This window comes from Lampris incognitus, chromosome 4, assembly GCF_029633865.1.
Source record: "Lampris incognitus isolate fLamInc1 chromosome 4, fLamInc1.hap2, whole genome shotgun sequence".
Taxonomy (NCBI): Eukaryota; Metazoa; Chordata; class Actinopteri; order Lampriformes; family Lampridae; genus Lampris; species Lampris incognitus.
The window spans coordinates 62,455,645-62,474,857 of record NC_079214.1 but is presented as its reverse complement, the minus strand read 5'-3'; the positions used below and the strand labels follow the sequence as shown (position 1 = coordinate 62,474,857).

At 45.3% G+C, this 19,213-nt stretch overlaps 1 protein-coding gene across 1 annotated transcript in view; it reads left to right on the top strand.

Annotated features, from left to right (window-relative positions):
- The window catches only part of cemip (cell migration inducing hyaluronidase 1), a 213,338-nt gene that overhangs the window by 155,648 nt on the left and 38,477 nt on the right, over window positions 1-19,213 (top strand). The gene's annotated exons all lie outside the window — the stretch shown is intronic.

Below are 19,213 nucleotides of genomic sequence, written 5' to 3'. Positions count from 1 at the left end.
GGAAGTAGGAAAAACAGCACACAACAAACATCCGGTTGTTATATGTTGTGTGTGTGCATGTCTGTATGCAGTGGGAGCAGTGGATTTGGAGTACGACTTATTGGTGTGTTAATAGAAACATCTATCCATCATCCAAACCGCTTGTCCTGCTCTCGGGGTGGCGGGGATGCTGGAGCCTATCCCAGCAGTCATTGGGCGGCAGGCGTGGAGACACCCTGGACAGACTGCCAGTCCATCAAAGGGCCGACACACACATATACACAGACACACACACACACACACACACACACACACACACACACACACACACACACACACACACACACACACACACACACACACACATTCACACCTAGGGACAATTTGGTACGGCCGATTCACCTGACCTACATGTCTTTGGACTGTGGGAGGAAACCGGAGCCCCCGGAGGAAACCCACACAGATACGGGGAGAACATGCAAACTCCACACAGAGGACGACCCGGGACGACCCCCAAGGTTGGACTACCCCGGGGCTCGAACCCAGGACCTTCTTGCAGTGAGGCGACCGCGCTAACCACTGCGCCACCGTGCTGCGAATAGAAGTCGATAGATAACAGAAAGATCTCATGCGGAAATTCATCTTTTGATTTTCAAACATAATTTTGTAAACTGGGCGGCATGGAGGCGCAGTGGTTAGCGCGGTCGCCTCACAGCAAGAAGGTCATGGGTTCGAGCCCCGGGGTAGTCCAACCTTGGGGGTCGTCCTCTGTGTGGAGTTTGCATGTTCTCCCCGTATCTGTGTTGGGTTTCCTCCCACAGTCCAAACGCATGTAGGTCAGGTGAATCGGCCGTACTAAATTGTCCCTAGGTGTGTGCGTGTGTGTGTGTGTGTGTGTGTGCGTGTGTGTCGGCCCTGTGATGACCTGCAGCCTGTCCAGGGTGTCTCCCCGCCTGCCGCCCAGTGACTGCTGGGATAGGCTCCAGCGTCCCGCCACCCTGAGAGCAGGATAAGCGGTCTGGATGATGGATGGACGCGTTTTGTTAACTTTTTTATGAGCTTGTTTTCAGGCTGCCTGGAGGCACATTTCCAGTCCCGTTGTTGCTAAATTGCATCTCAAACCCCCCCCCCCCCCCCCCCAAAAAAAAAGAAATCGTCCATTTCCATTTAAAGAAAATAAATTCGTGGCTTGGTTTTCTGTCTTGCTGATGTAAAGATGGAGGGGGGATAAAACCAAGCTTTTTGAGTCACCACGCACAAGCATAGTCGTTAAAGTTGAGCCGCGAGGCAACTCAATTTGAATTGTGTGGATTAGATTTAAATGTGTGTTCTTGTGGATTTCTTGGCGAAGCTAGTGGACAAACCAACTTTATGTGTTGGGCAAGTCGGCAATGGTAAGGTCTGTTCAAGTGATGAATATTTAATAACGACTAAACTTGGCTGCCATTCGGATACCTCTGCAGGGTTTAATGGTTTTCGGGGCTTATCGGTACCCATTAACTTGCGAGGTGTTCCTGTGGATAAGAAATGAATGTGTAAAGTAGCATTTTAGTTTGTATAAAAACATTACGGTCATAATTTACCTTAACTAGTGCAATTATGTACATAGTGTCTTTCTGTCAAACACACACACACACACACACACACACACACTGCTGTACAGTGCAGATGCGTTAGGTTTTCAGCTCCGGCTCGAGGGGCCACGCTGAGTGCCCTCCTGCACGTCTTTTGTCAGAGAGGAATCATATTTAATATTAATGCATCAAGATGCAATTCAGTCAGAATATGGAGCACTGCAGTTGACTCTGCACGAGTTTCACCCTGCTGCTGCCTCCCCCCCCGCAGCCTCTGAGCACCGCTTCTCTCCCCCTCCACCTTTTATTGTCTTCTCTCATCTCCATTCCTTTCACCCCTTGTCATCTTCTCCTCTCCTCTTCTCTTCTCTCTTCTGCTCTCCTCTCTTCTCTTCTCCTCTCTTCTCCTTTCCTCTCCTCTGCTTTCCTCTCTTCCTCTCTTCTCTCCTCTGCTTTCCTCTCTTCCTTTCTTCTCTTCTCTCCTCTCCTTTCCTTTCATCACCCTTCTTTCATGAGTTTTATCCTGCTGCTGCCTTCCTCTCCAGCCTCTGAGCACGGTTTTTCTCTCTCCAGTCACATTTTATTGTCTTCTTTCCTCCTCGCCCCCCCTTCATTTCCATTCCTTTCACCCCTTGTCATCTTCTCCGCTTCTCTTCTCCTCTCTCCTCTCCTCACCTTGTCTCTCCTCTTTTCTGCTCTCCTCTCCTCCTCTGTCCTGTCCTCTTCTCTCTCCTCTCTTCTGCTGTCCTCTCCTCTTCTCTCTTCTGCTCTCCTCTCTCCTCTCCTCTCTTCTGCTCTTCTCTCCTCTCTTCTGCTCTTCTCTCCTCTCTTCTGCTCTTCTCTTCTCTCCTCGCCACTTCTCCCCTCTTCTGCTCTCCTCTCCTCTCTTCTGCTCTTCTCTTCTCTCCTCGCCACTTCTCCCCTCTTCTGCTCTCCTCTCCTCTCTTCTGCTCTTCTCTTCTCTCCTCGCCACTTCTCCCCTCTTCTGCTCTCCTCTCCTCTCTTCTGCTCTTCTCTTCTCTCCTCGCCACTTCTCGCCTCTTCTGCTCTCCTCTCCTCTGCTCTCGTCTGCGCTGCTCTTCTCTCCTCTCCTCTCCTCTCCTCTTCTGTCCTCTCCTCTGCTCTTCTCGCCTCTGCTGTGCTTGCCTCTCCTTGCCTTTTCTCTTTCATCCTTGTCTCTCCTTTACTTTCATGAGTTGAATCCTTCTGCTGCCTTCCTCTCCAGCCTCTGAGTACTTTTTTCGCTCTCTGTTCACCTTTTATTGTCTTCTTTCCTCCGTGTCCCTCCCATTTCCATTCCTTTCACCCCTTGTCATCTTCTCTTCTCTTCTCTTCTCTTCTCTTCTCTTCTCTCCTCTCCTCTCCTCTCCTCTCCTCTCCTCTCCTCTCCTCTCCTCTCTTCTCTTCTCTTCTCTTCTCTTCTCTTCTCTTCTCTTCTCTTCTCTTCTCTTCTCTTCTCTCCTCTCCTCTCCTCTCCTCTCCTCTCCTCTCCTCTCCTCTCCTCTCCTCTCCTCTCCTCTCCTCTCCTCTCCTCTCCTCTCCTCTCCTCTCCTCTCCTCTCCTCTCCTCTCCTCTCCTCTCCTCTCCTCTCCTCTCCTCTCCTCTCTTCTCTTCTCTTCTCTTCTCTTCTCTTCTTCCTCTCCTCTCCTCTCCTCTTCTCCCTCTTCTCTTCTCTTCTCTCCTCTCCTCTCCTCTTCTCTTCTCTTCTCTTCTCCCTCTTCTCTTCTCTTCTCTTCTCTTCTCTTCTCTTCTCTTCTCTTCTCTTCTCTTCTCTTCTCTTCTCTTCTCTTCTCCCTCTTCTCTTCTCTTCTCTCCTCTCCTCTCCTCTCCTCTCCTCTTCTCCCTCTTCTCTTCTCCCTCTTCTCTTCTCTTCTCTTCTCTTCTCTTCTCCCTCTTCTCTTCTCTTCTCTTCTCTTCTCTTCTCTTCTCTTCTCTTCTCTTCTCTTCTCTTCTCTTCTCTTCTCTTCTCTTCTCTTCTCTTCTCTCCTCTTCTCTTCTCTCCTCTCCTCTCCTCTTCTCCCTCTTCTCTTCTCTTCTCTGCTCCCTCCTCTCTTAGACTACTATGAACAGCAATAAAACTGATAATGGGTGTGAGGTGGTAAACACACCAACACACACACACACACACACACACGCGTGTCACCTCTTGTAATTAGCCTCTTTGTCTGATTCGTCTGTTTCTTTGTATTCAGTTTTGCTTCCAAACCCCTTGGTGCACGTGTCACTGCATTCCAGAACTTTCCATTAATCATTCAGGGATAATAATGTCCGCCATGATAACGTAGGATCATTTTTATGATTCATCTCCTTGCTCGGGTTTTGTACTCCCCTGTGGGTCCTCCCTCCCCCGTACTGATGGTTGCACTGTGTTGAAAGGAAAAGCCAGGGTGGGAAAACAAAATTAATTATACAATCTGTGTTAAATAGAGCACACTTGGGCTGCATAGAGGCGATCGCACATTATCCAGCATTTACACACGCCCCAAAAACACACACACTGTGTACCTGAATACTTAATGTGTGTGTGTGTGTGTGTGTGTTTGGTGCTTGGTTTTGTTCTATAAAATATGCTTTCAGTGTAGCTGTCACTCTTCTCACACACACACACACACACACACACACACACACACACACACACACACACACACACACACACACACACACACAGAAAGGCCTTCAGACCTGCCGTAGCACAGGAACACATGCACCTGATTCCACCCAGCAGCGAATTGATTTTCAGCTGAAGCCATTCACCCCCAGCGTCTCGAGTTCGAACCTCAGATTTACACTGAAAAATGAACTGCGGTGTGCAAACACACGTGCTGTGTGCTGGGTGTGTGTGTGATCTGTTGATATGATGCCGACATGTTTAATTTCCCTCATTTAATTTCCCTCATTGTACACTTTTTTTTGGCATATGTGTAAATGCAGTCCTCAGCAGCGGGTCCGAATCCCCCATCATTACCTTATTTGCCCATAGCACCATCGGATCTCTGGTTTCTTTGCACAAAATGCAAACGTAAAGCACAGTTTTGCAACCCGGTAAACACAAACGTCATGCAGTTGACACAAAAATCAAAGAAAGTTTTTCCATTCAAAAATTTTTTCCCCCATTGAATTCTATCACCCCCATTGAATACACAGTACTGTGTGTTCAATGCACAAACCCTTACATGCCAAATGGTAAAAAGCATGTTGTGGCCAAACAGGGAGGAGAGACTGGGTGGCCAGTGCCACATGTACAGTATCTTTCCAGTGTTTTCTTTGACATTACATTAGTTTGGGACACTGTTATAAATATGTTTGTAGGATTTTGTCTGTGTAACAATTTACATAGACAGCAACAATAGACACCTTATTTCACAGACTAAGGACAGTAATTTGGTGATCGTCGGGTGTAAGTGTGGTATAGAAAATAAATGAAGATGTGTTCAGGGTTGGCTGTCATATTGAATATTGAATATTGATTGATACTTAGCTTGTTGCCTGTCATTATATATATAATGATGGAGCCATCCATTTGGCGGCGTTGTTTTTCTCAGTGTCACATTGATAGGAAAGCCCGAGAGGAAAGTGAGAGTTTGTTTTGTTTTTTTTTTTGGTCAGGATAATTTTCTCACGTTTTTTTTGTAACACTCATTTAGGGCACAAGATTTTTCTTTTTCATCTGTGAGGCCCTCAGAGGCAAGTGAGGACATTTTTTTGGCAGGATCATTTTTAAGCGTTTCTTGCTGCAATGCTCATTTCGGCCACAAGAGGCTGAAGTGCGCCACTTCCCCATATCCTAAACAGCCCGGTGAGCAGCACCCGGGATTTCAGCGTTGGGTTCTAGTGACACCTTGGTGTTGTAAGTGAATTTTAGCAGGTTGAAACGAGGGCGAAGAGAGGTCAGACCAATATCACCCAGTTTTCAAGTAGAAATCATCGTTGAAATCCCGGCTGCTGCTCACTGGGCCGTGTAGAACATTGGGTAGCTGTGCACTTCAGCCTCTTGTGGCCGAGATGAGTATTACAACAACAAACAGAAAAATGATCCTGACCCCAAAAAAAAAAAATTCACTTGCCTCTCAGGGCTTCACAGATGAAAAAAAAAATATTGGGTAACACTATAATAACTACACAAATGAAGCAGTAGTTAAGTATTAGTAACTACTGAATTCACCATTTGTAAAGCAAGACATGCCCCAGTGGTTAGTGAGTGGGTTAATAGTGAGTGTATTTTATAAATACTTATTAATACTGCAAGTCATGATTAAATCAGGTAGTTACTAGTTGTTAGTTAAGTATTTTGTATGACCTCATCTAAAGTGAGGACTATCTGTGCCTTACGAACCATTTACACATGAGATCGAAAGGCCAGCAGCACCGTGGGACTCACAGAAGTCTAAAGGACCGTAAGATCCTTTAGAAAGTGTAAGTACATGATTAACAAACTATTTAGATGTACATTTGTGCATGAATTAATCATGAATTGCGGTATTAACAAGTATTTATAAAACATATTTGCACACTCACTAACCATTGGTGCATGTCTTGCTTTACAAATGATGGGTTTGGTAGGTACTAATACTTCACTAATGCTTCATTTGTGTAGTTATTATAAAGTGTGACCAAATCTTGCAGCCAAACAGAGTATTACAACAACAAACGCTTCGAAAAGTGGCCCTGCTTGTCAGGGCTGCTGGACATTTATTCCTTAAACACGATTTGAACATTTGGGGTGTTTTAGGGGCTTCTGCAGATGACGTGCTAAACTCTCTAACTGTCACGGGGCTCTTAAGAATGCAGACACACCAGAGCATCCACGGGTATGGCATTCATTAGGCCACCCCTTACCCGAGGGATAGTGGGTGTTGATCGGTGTAGTGTTGGGGGACTCGTCGTTCTCCAGCGACCCCTCTGGCCCATCCGGGCGCCGGCAGCCAAGCAACTGAAAGCATCCTCCCTACGCCTCCTTCGCGGCCTGAAGGTGATGCAATCCATGCGAGGAGGCTTCAGCGTGTAAAATAGCGAGAGCAGCCGACACGAGTTTGAAGGAAGCTGGTGTTACGACTATCTCCTTCCTGTGGAAACGTGAGCCAGGGGAGTTATTCGACAAGAGTTCCGGCCATATGCCACTGGGTTAATCGGGTGGGATAAGGGGAAAAACTAGAAATAAATTTAAAGTAAAAAAAATAATAATTCAGACACAGTCTCAGGAACTGCATTCAAGCAACGGAGAACAACTGTAATATGAGAAATGAGTTGCGGAGTGAAGGAGGAATGAGGTAAGAGGAAAAAACAAAAGGTCAAGTCAATTTCATTTGTATAGCCCAATAGCACAAATTACACATTTGCCTCAAGGTGAGTGAAGAAGAGCAGACAAAACAGGTACGACTATACCGTAGAGAGATGATGGGCTATGCAGCCAGTGTGTCTAAATTGGGGGGGGGGGGGTTAGGGAGTTGTTCCTTATCCGATGCGAGGGTCTCAGGGCAGGATGTTGTGTTGCTGTAAAGCCCACTGAGGCAAATTAGTAATTTGTGATAATGGGCTACACAAATAGAAGTGACTTGACTTGACTTAAATTGTTCCTCAGGCATTTCTATTCATATTCATCGCACTAATCTCCTTATTTAAACAAACATACTCCTGTAAGATGGAACCGAAAAGATTTACCCACTAAAGCACTCGGGGGCAGAAAAAAAAAGAAAATACATTCATTCAACAAATACACACAAAACACACACTCACACTGAAAGACTTTCATTTTGCGCCTACTGTCTGAGGGTGTGTTTGTGTACTTGTGCGCATACTTGCCACGCCGTTGAAAGATGGCTAACACAGTTCAACCACAGACATGATGGAAGTATGTGTCTCGCCTACATACTGCTGTACTGTACACACAAACCCCCATTCACAGAGCTTGGTCATCGCATGCAAGCGTCTACCTCCACTTTCACTCCTCAACAGCCGGCAGTCCAAATATTGTGTGTTCGGAGTCTTTGTCTTGAAGTGTTTGCGTATAAATTGTGAGCACAGCTGGTTGAGATATGGTGAAAGGGGGATAAACATGGGGGTGTAGTGTGGTATCCTAAACAGCCATGGGAGGGGGGTTGGTACTAATGTGGCCACTCTCTCCCTCATCCTCTTTATTTCAATATTTTGGTTGCAGATTTCTTTATTCCTGGAGGTTCCTCTCTGTGATCCTCTTAGATTTTTTATTTTTTTTTGCCTATAAAATTATCCAAAATGTCTTGCGCAAGGCCAGCTTGATGATAGCTGCTGGATAAAAAGTTCGTTTGAGAGTTTGCAGACCTTTCTTCCAGCCGAAAGTGTTTAGCGACATGTAGCGGTATTTCCGCTGCACGGTCACATCAACGACGCTGGCAGAATCCAGAAACGCGTGTTGACTTTTGAAGGGGAATTGAGTTACAGGGTGAGGCCATAGGAGAACTCTTCTCAGATGTTTTTGCTGTCAAGAATATGGACATGTTGCTGCAGTATGGAATGGGGTCAGAAGACGTGGGAGATGTGGGGAGGACAACTGCAATGTGGAAGATTGTAAAGTGGAGAAACCAAATAATCAAAGTGCCTGCACTGCAAGGGAAATCCTGATACGGGGTCAGCACAGTGTCCAAAAAGAATCAAGGACGAGAAAGTGAATACGATGAGAGGAGACAGTATAGTAAGGCGGCACAGTGGTTAGCGCGGTCACCTCACAGCAAGACGGTCCTGGGTTCGAGCCCCAGGGTAGTCCAACCTTGGGGATAGTACAGCCTTGGGGGTCATCCTCTGTGTGGAGTTTGCATGTTCTCCCCATGTCTGTGTGGGTTTCCTCCGGGGGATAGGCTCCAGGCCACGACCCTGAGAGCAGGATAAGCGGTTTGGATAATGGATGGAGAAAAGGGATCGTCGTACGCTGAAGCTGCTAAGAGAATGGAGAGAAACAACAGGAATGATGTGAGACAAGGCGCTAAGGAGGACAAGTCGGTCAGGAAGCATGCTGAGTTTTGCTTTTCTAAGGACCAGATGAAGTTTTTGGCAGTGGCAATTAACCGTACTGCTGGAGTAGAAAAAATCTGAGAGAACTGACATAATTGTAGATGCAGCGAGGACATTTCTGGGTGTTTTGAGAGTTTCTGGAGAAGGTGTGCAGCAGCTGCTGAGAGGCTTTTAGTCCCTCTCAGAAACCTAAGAAATAGAGGGAAGTTATATCAGAGTGGGAAATGGGTGGGAAGGACTTATCATTTCATTTAGTCAGTGTAAGTATTAGGTTAAATCCAGTAGATGGTGGTAACAAAACATTTTGGATGCCAACCGCCACTAAAAACCAATAAGAAGATGATTCCAGAAACCAGAGCTTTTGTAGCATACCTTAATGCTCGTCTTACACACATAAACAGCCATATTGTCCTTTTAGTCAAGACACAAGACAGCCAAAGGAACTGGCAACTTAATGAGAGATTCAAACCAACCAGCGGTCTAACTTAAAGTAAACCTCGTTTGTTCACTCCTCGTTCCTCTGCATTGACCTACAGCAGGGTTCCCCAACAAGTTTTCCTCTGAGGGCCAGATTATGTCATGAATGCCGCGACAAGGGCCGTAACATCCGGGGTTTTTTTCCCCCATTGCGACAGCAAAAGTTGTTTTATGTTCAGATGATGTTGTTGCTATTACGATTATTATTATTATCATTATTATTTTTATCATTGTTATTATTATGATTATTATTATTAGTAGGAGTAGTAATGATTTAGGCCTGGGAATCTCAAAGTCTGTGTTGAGGGTCACGCAAGAAAGAAAATGCACTCTTAAAACAAAATGGATGTCAGTGAGTGTGACGGGATGAGGCAATCCTTCTGATGTCGGGCCTGTTTTCTGTTGTGACTGTCCTGAGGCACTGGTCAAGATGTGCACTGGAGTGTTTCTTTCCTGGTTCTTGATAGAGTTAATTGATGAAAGCGATGACTCACATATATGTGGAGGGGAGAACTGTGAGTAGGAGCATTGCAATAGCTCTCAAGTTTTTGAATCGAGCTTGGGGACTCACATTGATCCAGAAGTCTCTCATCTCAACACACAACTCGATGTGTGCTGTGCTTTGTGCAAATCAGATGTTCCCATCTCCATCTGAAGACTTGCCTCATCTATGGAAGGCACCAGCCTTTAAATGGCCTCTGCAGTCCACTGGCCATCAGCCAAAATGGAGAACGGCTGTCTCAGGAAGAGGAGGATGTCACCTGAGAGTTTAGGGGAGCTTGAAGTTTTCTACCAGAGGCCGCCAAACGTTTTCCTGCTTGCTTTAAATGCATCCATTCTCTTACAGTGGAGTCTCTTTCAACAGACATGCTGGCCTCATTTTTCTGGAGGATGTTAGTAAGTGTTGTGTTGCCAAAACTGTGGAGGTCTTGCATTTCTTGAGGCCAATTTGAAGGGTCGCAGGGATGCTGGAGCCTATTCCAGCAGTCATTGGGCGGCAGGCGGGGGAGACATCTGCTTTCAAACTCATGAATTAGACCTCTCAATACAACAGCCTTGTCCCAGTCAACATCAGCATTTGAAACAGTCTCTTCTGATTCTGATTTCTTCTACTTGCCTTCACTGTCAAGCAGTAGTGTCAGCTGTCCAGCAGCGACCATGAGCTCATCTTTGCATTCACCAATAGTCAGTTTGTCTTGCTGGAACCTGAGGGAGGTGAACTGTAAAATGTTGCCAGTGTCTAGCATGTTGGCGAGGAAACACTGAAAACGCTCTGTGCAGATATGTTTTAGGTCACTGTCATCACTTGGAGCCACTTGAATTTGAGTGGCAGGAAATAGCCTCCATGTTTTCAAGAGTCTCTTGCTGCCATGCAGACCATCTGATGTTGTGAAACTCCTCTAGTTTCACAAAGGCAATGCCGTTCTCATCACATATCGTCTTTAGTTCTATTCTTTTTGTGCCCCCTCTCTGTAAATAAAAGCTCAACAACTTGACAACGGAGCGATTAAAGGTCTCACAGTATGGTTCCATGCGGTCAGCTGACTTTGTGCAGTTCTCGAGGGTGTGGGCAGTACACAGAATATACACGAGGGAATCCAAGGGAAGCAGCCCTCAGCTATGGGTGAAATAGACTGGCTCCACTGCCTGGTGGACATCTCGGGAGAGGAATAGGCTATGGGAGTAAACCCCTACACAAAATCAACGTCTACAGTGCTGCTGTTTTTTGTTTTTCTTGCCCTTTTGTATCTGTCTAAGTGGGAGAGGACTGCTGGCGTCGTGTGTGGCTGCCCCTTCTCCCTCTCGTAGTCCCCTTTCCCATCCACCCCTGCATGTCTGTGCTGTGTTTATCTGTTGTCTTGTTTCACCCTGTTTATTGTAAAGTTTGATTTATTATTATTATTATTATTTTTACCAGGCTCGTCACAAACTTTTTCATCACTGGATCTTTGTGCATTTCGTTATTCTTGCAATGCTCCCGCAGATGTGGAAAGTGCAAGCTTCAGCCGTCTTGCACATGTCTGCAACAGTGTGGTTCTTGCCTTGCAATTGCAGATTAAGGTGATTTAGGTGAGACATGATGTCACACAAAAAATAACATATGCCATCATCTTATTTTCACTTAAAGACCTCTGATATTCTTGGGCTTTTTGGCTCCACAGTCTGGATAAAAATGACACAAACTCATTGCGCAGGGCACCCACCCTTTCCAACACACAGCCTTTGCTCAGCCAGTGAACATCATTATGCAGCAAAAGATCCTTGGGGTTCCCCGGACATTTCCTCCAGCAATGCTCTGAAAAGACGATGCTGTAAACTAGAACTCTCGCGACCAAAATTCACCAGTCTCATCACAGTATTCATCACCTCTTTCAGTTCCCCACACAGCTTAGTGCACAACACTGATTTGTGAATAATGCGATGAAATGCTTAAGAGTGCTGGGTTAACAGCGGCAAGCCCTTGTGTTGTTCCACCATTGACGGAGCCCCATCAGTGACGATGGACACAATTTTGCTCACATCCAAGCCTTTCTTCTCAAAGAACTGTGTTAATTCATTAAAGATGAGTTCCCCAGTTGTGCACCCAGTTAGAGGAAGTAAACAAAGTAGCTCTTCCCGAAAGGTCTTCCCATCAAAACATCTTGTGAACACAGATAGCTGTTCCATATCGGTTCAGTCACAGGACAAGTGTATGCTAGTGATATAGCTTCTGCTTTCTTCAAATCGGTGAGTAGATTGGAAAAACACTCCTCTGCTGCTTTAATAGCTTCAACAATTGTTCTCTTGTTGTTCTCATTGTGACTTTAAACCTCGCCAACCATATCAGTTGCACACGTTTTGATCAACTCAGCATCAGTGAATGGCTTCTTAGCTTTAGCAAGGTTCCATGAAACATGCAGTGATGCAGCTGCTGCACTCTCCTGTGCCCATGTTGATTTACAGATAGTAGAAACAGCGTGCTTGTATGATGTTATCATTTTTGCTATTTTTTGTTTGTGGTGAGCTGATTTTGTAGGGTAGCTGGCATTAAAACGGGCAGCATGCATAGTGTTGAAGTGCCACTTGAGATTATCTTCTTTGCAAACAACTACGGTCTGCATGCGTATCGAGCATGTCAGTTGGCATTGGCATGGTCCGGTAAAATAAAACAAATTTGATCAGTCCAGTCAGATTTGAACTGACAGTTTTCCTGGTTGACTTTGTGCTTTTTTGCGCAGGCCATGTTCTTAGTTTACGACAGTTATTGATTATCTGTGAGTGTCTCTGTCTAGTCAAGGACCGTAGAGAGTACGGAATACATCTTAAGTCTATGTGCACTCTACGGCATAGGTCAAGTGTACGGTGTGGGGTGAGATCACAATAAAGTAGGGCAGTACGCACTTTATTTCACATGTTGCACACTTTATTTCACATGTTATGACAGGTGCATTAGTACCTATGGGTTGACGCGGACCAGACATTTGGCTTTCGTGGGCCAGTTATTGGGGTTCAGGGACCTACAGCATTTAGTGTTAGCTCTGACTACAAGCTGTCATCAACATTAGCCTAGATATTGAATACACAACAGAGTGTTTTCTCATTCATTTAAGGCTAGGTTCGAGTAGGAGATAAACATTAAATAAACAGTATTTAATTGTTATGCACAAATTCTTCGTAGAACAAGAGTAGGTTAAAACCTAGTATATGTCTGGGCCGTGACCACATTTAGAAAGCGGCTATTTTTGCACCACAACATTAAAAAAGCAGCTGTTTTGACATCGGTTCTGTGAACAGCGGTTGTACTGGACACCAGTTTTCAAACCCTACAGTTAAATAGCACGAATTTATTTTCTGTATGAAATAATTTCCTCACTACAATCACCGCTGCCGTGATCACTGGAAGGTCTGGGCGTGACATCCCATATAAATACGCTTCAGTACCACCAACGCTCTGAAGACACCAATTGCGTGTCGCTGTTAGCGCTGGTGTTTGTGAATTGCACTTTTTTTGCAATGAGGCATTTCTGTGGTATCCACGAGCAGTAATATATTACGCTTGTTAGTGTGCGAACCGCAGGGTTGCCAACTCTCACGCATCTGGCGTGGGTCTCACACCTTCAGGCTCTGTCTCACAGGCAAATCTCATGACAAAACACTGTGATAGTGACAGAGATGAACAGGCAAATGTAAAAGTCTTTCCGGTATAGTAATGGTCTCCAAGTCTTTCTGGTATGTATAGTAATGGTTAAACCAAGCGGATAACCTTGACACCAAAAGACAGCTGAGTATTCGAAAACTGGGTCTTTTTATGTGGGTGCTTCCATGGAGATGCATCTCTAATTGCTCTCTGATTGGTGGGGAATCCTCATCTCTGTACCCCCCCCCTTTTTCTCTCCAATTGTGTCCAGCCAATTACCCCACACTTCCGAGCCATCCCGGTGGCTGCTCCACCCCTTCTGCCGGTCCAGGGAGGGCTGCAGACTACCACATGCTTCCTCCGATACATGTGGAGTCGCCAGCCGCTTCTTTTCACCTGACAGTGAGAAGTTTCACCAGGGGGATGTAGTGCGTGGGAGGATCATGCTATTCCTCCCAGTTCCCACTCCCCCCGAACACGTGCTCTGACCAAGCAGAGGAGGCACTAGTGCAGCGATCAGGACATATACCCACATCCGGCTTCCCACCTGCAGACACGGCCAATTGTGTCTGCAGGTACGCCCGACCAAGCTGGAGGTAACACGGGGATTCGAACCGGCGATCCCCATGTTGGTAGGCAACGGAATAGACCGCTACGCTACCCGGACACCCTGCTTATCTCTTTTGATTGGACAGCTGTGGTACGCTGCTAACTTGCGCTTCTGTGGTACCTGCATTTGAACTTCAGTCATTCATTTGATCAAGGCAGACAAACGAAAAGGTATGTAAAACATTTTAATTAAAAAATCTGTTATCAGCATGGCTTCTCAAGTTACGTGTGTTCATGTAGCCATGTCAATTACAGCAAAATATTATTATTTCAAAATAATCTGTCGTAGAACCCTCATTTTGACTGGGGCTAGCTAGGCAATCATGTTGTAGTAGCTAGCTAGCTAGTTACCATGTATTTCAGTTAAATAATGAATTCAGTGCACATATCAGAAGTGTTGTATTTGCATACATATTTTTTGTTATGAATCTGAACAGCTGATAGCTTATAATGTTCTCACATGATGTTGACCTACACGGTGTACATTTCCTCCCCGTTCTGCTGGCCCTATCCCAAATAACAGGTGGGCACCAAAATCTAGTACTGACCCCATGTGGGGTCATAAAGGTGTATGATGTTATATAGTTTGGTAAATAGATATTAATAATAATAATAATAATACATTTTATTTGCGGGCACCTTTCAGAGCACTCAAGGACACCTTCCAGAAAACAGTAAAAAACAAGCAGCACTGTATCAGACAGCATAAAATCAAAACAAAGCAGGGTAGACAATAAAAAGTTAACACAACAGATATGTATAAAAATCATCATCTGCACAAAACTCAATGAAGTGTGGATCAGACTGAATATGCCAGTTTGAAAAGGAATGCTTTGGGATGGGATTTGAAGGTTGAAGGAATGTCTTGTGGGAGAGAGGTCCATTGGCGGGGGGCAGAATGACTGAAGGCAGTAGTCCCCATGGTAGTCAAGCGGGCCGATGGTGTGGTGAGTTGGAGAGCAGAAGAGGATCTGAGAGTGCGGGAGGGCGTGTGGATGTGAAGGAGTTCAGAACGATATGAAGGAGCTAGGTTATTAAGGGCCTTAAAGGGGAGGAGCAGGATCTTGAAGTCAGTACGGTATTTAACAGGGAGCCAGTGGAGTTGCTGAAGAACCAGAGTGGTATGATCTATGGAAGGAGTTCTGGTACTGATACAGTCAGCTAGATTCTGGACCAACTGAAGTTTATGAAGACACTTGAGGGGAAGACCAAAGAGGACAGAATTACAGTAGTCAATACGGGATGTAACCAGGGTGCGAGTGAGTATGGCGGTGCTGTTAGGTGTAAGTGATGGGCGAAGACGATTAATATATCGTAGGTGGAGGTATGCAGACCGAGTAACATTGTTGATATGAGCTTCAAAAGATAATGTGCTGTCCAGGATGACACTCAGACTCTTAACCTGAGGCGATGGACGAACTATAGAATTGTCAGTAGTCAGTCAATATTGCTTATGCTTAGTTTTGTAACATGTTTTTTCATTAGCTGATTCTTATATTTCATGCCACAAGGAAGAAATGTTTGTAGAATAAAGGTTATTCTTGTCATTGCACAGTGAACAATCATGAAAAGGAACCTGAGCAGTGGCGGCACTGGCGATACAAGGCTTTTCTTTGGAAAACCACCAAAGAGGGTGAGCTGGGAAAAAACAGTAGCTGGTTCTATAGCTGTACTTCTATGGAAGTTCCTTATATTAACTAAATGCTCCTCCTTATGATATGTTCACGTTGATGTAGTCAGACAGAAGAAAAGGAATAAGGAGAACAGACAGTCACAGATGATAGCAGAGGGGACATGGCAGTAATAAGAAAGGATCCACATAAAGCTTCAGAAGGCAACAGCCTACTTTCACACACAGCTATTTGTCATGTAATCGTGTAGACCCATACTGTTGAAACAGCATGAACAGCATTTATTTTCCCAAATAATCTCAAATCGACTCTGAATTTAGACTCAGAATTTATCCTCTTTGGAGTTGTTATCAGAGCATATCGGGACACAAAGAGCATCGGGACACAAAGAGCCATGGATAGCTCTGATAACAACTCCAAAGAGGATAAATTCTGAGTCTCATCACCAGCCAGTCAGACTAGCTTGGTCTAGTCAGAAAGGCACTGAGGAAGCCTCTTGGATGAGAGGCGAAACGTCTTCACGGATATACACCAAGTCCAGTCGCACTTGATTCAACTCCTTTGGATCACAGCTGTATTCTGTATTTAGAAACTGTTTATATTTGCAATTTTAGTGAATTGGCTATATTTTACATGAGGAGAAAACATTAAAATGAACACATTGTTTGTTTGCTTGCCCTCCAGGTGTCAGGCTTTGACGTCAAGCACATTTGTGTTGATCTGACACACTGGTTCAAATGCAGCACAGAGATGAAGAACATGCTTGAAGGCAAGTTCTTCCCACATAACACATTTACTGTATTCAGGAGCAGTGATTCGGAAAATCATATTCGCTCGATTCAGAATTTTGTGACTTTTGTGACACAAAGTACACAGAGGTGCTTCAGCATTTGAACATCAGGTGGCTCAGTTCAGACCTGGCTGTGAACCGGATACTCTGGATCTACAGTGCCCTCAAGAGCTACTTCAGATCCACCGGATTGTTAATGTTTCATTTTAAATATTTATGCAAATAAGGAAGAATGCTTAAAAACTGGAGGTATTCAGGAGAAATGAAGGAAACCATCTGTCTTTTAGATGAAAAGCAAGCCAGATGTTTGCGACTCTGTACCTGTCTAGAGGATCCATTGACACAAAGAAGTTCATCTCCTCTTCTACGGAATGATTCTTCCACCATTTTTCCAGTTCAACTTGTTGTACCAGAGGCGTGACCCATGCATCCATCTCCTCCATGGGCAGGCACATGGTTTAACTGCTTCATTAGGTTTATTGGTAATGTCATATAATTGATTTTTACATTCATTTTTGTGGATGGAAGGTCAATATTTTTTGTATTTTAGATGACACAATTCATCCAAAAGCTAATGTCGAAGTTCTTAAAGCCGGTAGCTTTCAGAACAACAAGCTTGGAGAATGTTGATCTGTGTGCTGAGGAAATCCAACTTCCAGGTAATACAATTCACTATAAATATTATATTGTTATTTAACCAGCTTATTGAACCTGAAATAAACTACATGTATGTTGTGTGGGCAAAATGCTGTAGTGAGAAATAGTGTGTTGTCTTTTTTTTTTCTTGCCCTTCAGACATGGAACTTGGTACTGGATTGACAACAAAAGCCACTCTGACAAAGCTGCATGAAGCTGGTGAGATTCTCTCCAGTCATGTCACCAAATTCTTCAAGGCAGCGAGAGGCTACCTGCTGAGGTCTGCAGAGTATGCCTTGGCAAAGCTGCCACTGAGTTACCCCCTGCTGTCACATGCTCAGTTTGTGGACTTCAGGCAGAGACGAGACTTCCATGTGGATGACGTGCTGTACTTTGTTTGAAGGTAGCTGAACTCTCCTTTTCACTATACCAGTATGGTGAACAACGTGAGGAGTTAAATCCAAGAGAAAGCATGATTTTGAGAGGCTTCAGCAGCTGCTGTGATGGGTTATAAAAGACTACCCTCGGGGCATCCGGGTAGTGTGGCGGTCTATTCTGTTGCCTACCAACACAGGGATCACTGGTTCGAATCCCCGTGTTACCTCCGGCTTGGTTAGGCGTCCCTACAGACACAATTGGCATGTCTGTGGGTGAGAAGCCGGATGTGGATATGTGTCCTGGTGGCTGCACTAGCGCCTCATCTGGTCGGCCGGGGCGCCTAGTCATGGGGGAGGGGGAACTGGGGGGGGGGGTGTGGCATGATCCTCCCACGCGCTACATCCCCCTGGTGAAACGCCTCACTGTCAGGTGAAAAGAAGCGGCTAGCGACTCCACATGTATCAGAGGAGACATGTGGTAGTCTGCAGCCCTCCCCAGATCGGCAGAGGGGGGTGGAGCAGCAAAAAAGAAAGAAAGAAAATGAAAAAAACCTGAATAATGTGATAGATTTTTTTCATGTGACCTTGACTATGCATAATGTAACTGGCACACAGGAATTTCATTTTAGAAGCATGTCGGGTCAAGAACAGTCGTAAAACAATTATATATTAAAAACAAAAAAACTGCAGGATTGCAGGCCAGGTGCAAGGCCATGGAGGTGCAAGGCCATAGAGGCGCGAGGCCCTGTGTGGCCGTACACTTTGCACAGCCCATGCAGCGGTTCTGGGTATCAAATATGTTGCTGTCCGTTGGGAAACAGCTCTTTCATGCTAGAAAGGGAATTTGTTATTTCATAATTATAATATTTCTTTAATTCTAATTTTCTGTCTCTTTGTAATTGTCTTTGTCCACATACCATTATTATTATCAGTATAATAATAATATTATTATATAATAATAACCTGCTCCCATTCAAAGACCCAAGAGACCAGGACAGGATTGCAGACGAGTTCCTGGACTACCGGATGCTGCAGGACACGGACATCCCTGACACCGTCTGGAAAAGTGCCTTGGTCAGTGTGACCGAGGAAGAGGAATTCCATCACATGGACACGGTGTGGACACACCGGGGTGAGTGGGAGAGCCGTGTTACAGGTAAGCTCCAGTTCACGAGACTCGGGAAGGTGGCACGACTCGTGCTGTGCTTACCGCACTCAGATGTTGCCCTGGAGTGACTGTTCTCATCAAGTGGCCTCGACAGAAGTGACACCAGCGACTGACTTGCTCGAGCATTAAAAGTGCAACTGTTGGACCGTGCTGCTACGAGTACGAACCGCCGAAGGAGGTGGTAACAAATTCAAAGTATGCTGCTGCAGCACACAATAGAGAGCAATCAGAATAGGCTGTACTGCTGTATAAGATCGACTTGGGCATCCAGTCTGTTTGTGATTCGATTGTATGTTTGTTTTTTTTTTACTTGTATTTGTTTCATTTTGTTAAATTGTAGAGCCCATGATCTCTGGGTCTCATTCATCATTCCTGCACAACTTCTTTGTGGGTATTAAAGATGTTATTTTTCTAAATGTCAGCTTCCATATTTTGCATTTAATTGAATAGCGTGGGACCCCTCCTCTGCTTTAAGAGAAACGGATCTCTCCTCATCTTAAATTGGTGGACGATGCTTATCTCCATGTTGAATAACTGCTCTGTGAGCATGCGGGTAGCGTGGCGGACTATTCCGTTGCCTACCCAACACGCAGATCGCCAGTTTGGATCCCCGTTACCTTCGGCTTGGTCAGGCGTCCCAACAGACACAATTACTCATGTCTGGCGGGTGGGAAGCCAGATGTGGCTATGTGTCCTGATCGCTGCACTAGCGCCTCCTCTGGTCGGTCAGGCGCCTGTTCAGGGGGGAGGGGGAACTGGGGGGAATAGCGTGATCCTCCCATGTGCTACGTCCCCCTGGCGAAACTCCTCACTGTCAGGTGAAAAGAAGCGGCTGGCGACTCCACATGTATGGGAGGAGGCATGTGGTAGT